Genomic DNA, 4,692 nt, shown 5'->3' on the forward strand with positions numbered 1-4,692 from the left:
AAATCGCTAAACAACATCCTTTGTTTTAACACAAACTCTCACTCCCACAGTGCAGTTGTCTTGCTATCGAAACCTTGTGGGTTCATCTCCAGCTTCCCATTGTCACATGTCAAGGGAGCTTAGTAGTTAGAGAGCTGGGTGCTTGCATCCTAGAGAGGCTGCAAGGGTCCTGGTTCAACTCCCATAGACTGCCACTCTGGGTCCCTGTGCAAGACCCTTAGCCCCAGAATGCTCCCCGCTCAGTGGCAGCCCACTGCTCCCTAAGGGATGGGTTAAGTGCAGAGGATGAAGTTCATTGGAATGTATGTTGCAATGACAATACAAAAGATGATTATTATTATGTTGATGTGCCCCATAACCCCAGCTTGTCCTCCGATTTGCATATTGGTGTATCAATGTGTGCATTGGTGTGTGCGATTGGGTGAATATAGTGTAAAGCACTTTGAGTGATCAGTAGTACTAGAAAAGCGCTATATATTGAGTCCATTTGCCATTTCATTTACTCCGTCTGTTCCTTATTCAGCTAAATGTCCAAAGAATATATGCCATGGGGTTTCCTTCTGTGGCTTTCCTGCTTGTGGCATATTGCTCTCTCTGTTCTGCCTTCCTCTTCCAGTCTCCTCTCTGGGATTACCAGATCTGTAACTGCACTGTCCGACAGACGCGGGGGTCCTGCTGAGTTGACCAAGCACGCACGCCATCAGCATTAGGCTCAATGTTGTGGCTGCAGAGGTTGATTGACAGCTGCTTTACACCCCAGTTTTCAACCCCCCGCCTAGTTCTGGATGTATTTTTTTTCTTCTTCTTCTTCAGACTTGTTTTCTATTTTTACCAAGTAATCAGTGTAAGTTTTGAATTAAGCTGCAAATATTGAGCAACAATGCATGTAGCCCAGTTCAATTAAACACATGTAAAAAAATAATTTATTGCCCTATGTAGACATTTAAGGTTAGTTAAAAAATAAGTATACTGTTGTATAAAACGTTTGTACTTTTATTCTGTGCTTATTGATGAAAATACATGTTTTTCTGCTTGTATGGGCTGTTGTGTATTGCACGGCCTGGTGGAAGTTTCCTGTCATACTGCTGCTGTGGTGGTGGCGGTGGTGGGTAGAGACCCCAGAGAGTTCAGTTTCACCTGCTGTTCTGTTCCTCGGGGCCGCAGGACTCCAAGACCGGAGGCATTCCAGCCAGGATTAGAGCGTGCATGTCAAACGGAAGCGCAAAGTTAGGGGCCAAGCAATGTGACTTTTCTTCTCCTTTTCCTTTTTTCCATGAGTTGGAATCACTTCTTTTCCTTGCAGTGCTCATTGATACCTCTTATCTAAGTGTGGTAAAAAGACTTTTTAATGTTTAAAAACAAAAAAAAGTCACAACGATTAAAAAAAGAAGTTTCTGGGTTTATAAATTACAAAATTATTTTGGGATTTTTATGACTTTCTCTTGTACATGGGACATCAATTACAAAGGAAATATGTAGAATTTGATGTTGGGAAGTTTGTGGTGATGTTGTTTTAATTTGTTGTTTTTGAACAAGGAAACCGCTGTTTCAGTCATATTTCTTATTTCCTTTTTCTCATTATAAACGTAGACCGCTTGCTTGTTTTTCAGGTATTTTTAATTAGGTGGAGGGATGAGGTAAGCTGTAGCTTACGGCAAAATGCATCATAGATCTTACGTTAGGACAGAGTGCATGCTTGGCTTTGGGTGGAGCGATGAAATATTTGTTGCTGTTCGCTATCCCTAAGAAGGGCCGCTAATCATAAAAACATCCAGTCAAGGGACAAAGGTTTTATGGCTTGTTGATGGTAAAACAATTTCTGCTTGGTTACTTAAAGCAGAGTTTTGTAACGATCAGCATGGCGGTACATGTCTTTTTGTTTTCATGATCTCGCCATAAATTTAAAAATGCCTTTTAACGTTACACATCGTAGTGAACTAGCAGTTTTAAGTTAACTTAAGGACAGGTGCCAGCTGACAGGTAGGTCAGAGAATGTGTTGGGGCTTGCCAATCTTTCGGTGACTCTCGGAGGGGTGGGGGGGCAGTTTAATAATGTAGCAAAGACAGACTTTTTTTAATCCCTCCTCTGGGATGTAAAGAGCTGTCTGTACATTAAGTCTAGGTCAGATTGTGTCTACCGCTGTACATTAGCTTCAGAGCCTTCCTGCCTGTATCACTGGTAAGAGGAACATGGCACGAAGATGGCTGAATTATTCACACTCATAATCGGCCTTTATGTCCTGCTGCCAGGCCTGGCCCCACTGTTATTCTAGTGCATAATTGATAGTGCTCAGAAGTGGAAAAGTTAGAATAGCAGAAGTAATGCGAAGCGAAAGTGTAGTCAGGCAGCACGGGGGGGGGGGGGGGGGGGGGCGGGGGGGGGGGGGGGGGGGGGGGGGGGGGGGGCGGGGGAAGAGGGAGGGAGACGGGCCCCAATAGGAGCTTTTACACCGAGCTTGTGTTAGCCTTTACGGGGCTTAGGCCCGCCTGCGTGAGGATTGCGTGTCTAGGCCAGGCAGACTTAAACGGGGAAGAGGGGGGCAGTGGGATAAGAGGGGCATGAAAGGATGAGGGAGGGGGGGGGGAGGGGGGGGGGGGGGGGAGAAGAGATGGGAATCCTGAGTAACAAGGTCTGACGTTGAGCTGGCCCAGAATATGATCTTTTTCTACCCCTAAAGTTATACTGGATGTCGACCATGGGAAAACATAAAAAAAAAAAATGAAAATGAGATGATTTCGATGTTATTAAGGAACATAAATCACAGTTGTTGTTATTGGATTTCGTTTTTTTTTTGGGTCTTGTCCAGATTTCTTTTTGTTTTCCCTGCTGCTTGCTGAGGCAGGTTAGGCAGGCACTGACATCACATTACAACAATGTGATACTATGATCAATAAACGACTGCCTCCAGAGAAGTACAGGGACTGGTTTTGTTCCAGTAATAAAAAGGAGCCGTCAGGAGAAATACCCAATCTGTCAAACTCTTTAAAACGTTCAACCAAAAATAGGAAAAATACAAATTTCATAGAGTTATGCCAATCGGGCTTTTACTTTTGCAATTTCAGTTTTTTTTTAAGGTTACTTGAAAGGACTAAAACAAATAAAGCTGCTGTAGGTACTTGAATTGAGATTAATAATTTTCAATCCTACAGAAAATGAAATTAAAAGTTTATTCATCAAAGCATACAATGCCCCTTAAAGTGTTTGTTTCTATTTTTTTGCTCATTTCGATACACCTAAATAGTTAATCTCATCAAATGCATGCATTTTTAATAAGACTAAGTAAAGGGAAAAACCTGCCGAGCCCTACAGGAAAACAGAATCCCTTCCACACCTTGATAAAGCATTAATTAACCTTAATTATCCAAATTTTTTTTTAGAAAGCTGAATATAAACTCGTTAGCCCCACCCAGACCAGAAAATACAGTAGTTTAAAGGTACATAGCCACGTAATATAATTTTTTTTCTTTTTATATGTCAGTAGCTCACTCTGGTTGCATATACGTCCTGCTGGCATATTAGTTGTTATTTTTGGTATTTTACTCTTTGTTTTTGCTCAATTTGTTAGTAAATGAAGCCCTTTGTGCATGTGCAGCAGGGTATAAACAAGGAAGTGGCTAATGGCTATTAGCATCCCCCAGCGAAGATCCAGTGTAAATAAACGCAAAAATAAAAATGATTCCAAGAGGGAAAAGACTGTAATAGCGCTGGGAAAACAGTATATGAACATAGGTGTCCACTGAAGCAGAAGCTAAAGCTGCCGAGGATCAGACTGCAGAGTTGATTGACGTGAGCAAATGTTATTAATACTGTGCCTTATAGTAATAGCAATGCTCTTCTTAGCTTCTACAGTCTTATGTACAAGCAACATTATAAATAGATTGATGATGATTGGTTCTTACCTTGATGCTGTGTCCCTGTTTCTGTTTATGAACGTGGATTTTATTTTTGTGATGTTCTGATATGAGGCTCTTAGAGTTGCTGTAGATTGGTGTATTTAATTAATAACGGTTTGTCTTCGATCACGGTGAGCTGCCACTTTAGCGCAAGGCATTGCAGAGGGTCAGGTTCAGTCTGGCATTATTCAGTAGTGATTTATTAGTCGCCGTCTGGCTTTCTGATAGTTCTTAGATACTGCTGGTAGATGGCGCTACGTTTGTTTATATCTGCTCTTCGCGCCCGGTGGTGGGTTCTATTCAGGCTCAAAAGGACCATCAAAACACTATCAGGACTGACGCTTGCTGTATATAACCTTATTTTAACATGATCAAATATTTTTTGGTCTTTTTTATAAGCATACAACGTGGCTGTGTACATTTTGATTCAGAGTTTTAACATATTTAATACATTTCAATTTTATGGGGTTTGACCTGCCAATCAGAGCTGATAATAGGATAATTGCATTAATTGCTGGATTTCTTTGGTGAATCAATAAGCTTCCCTTGAATGTTTGCCTTAACCTTCCATGACTTTTTTTCCAGCTTTTTTTTTTTACGTAGATGTTTTTTATGGATTGTCTTAATTCTATTCAGTGTATTTCTATATAGCGCCTATTCCCAAATCATGTAATGTCAAGGCACTTTACAAAGTCAATTTAACTGAATATACAGACAGATTGGTTAAAAAGTTCTATCTTAGGAAACTCAGCAGATTGCAGTGACTCATTAATGTGCAGCATTCGCTCCTCCTGGATG

Source organism: Fundulus heteroclitus, chromosome 12, assembly GCF_011125445.2.
Source record: "Fundulus heteroclitus isolate FHET01 chromosome 12, MU-UCD_Fhet_4.1, whole genome shotgun sequence".
Classification (NCBI taxonomy): Eukaryota; Metazoa; Chordata; class Actinopteri; order Cyprinodontiformes; family Fundulidae; genus Fundulus; species Fundulus heteroclitus.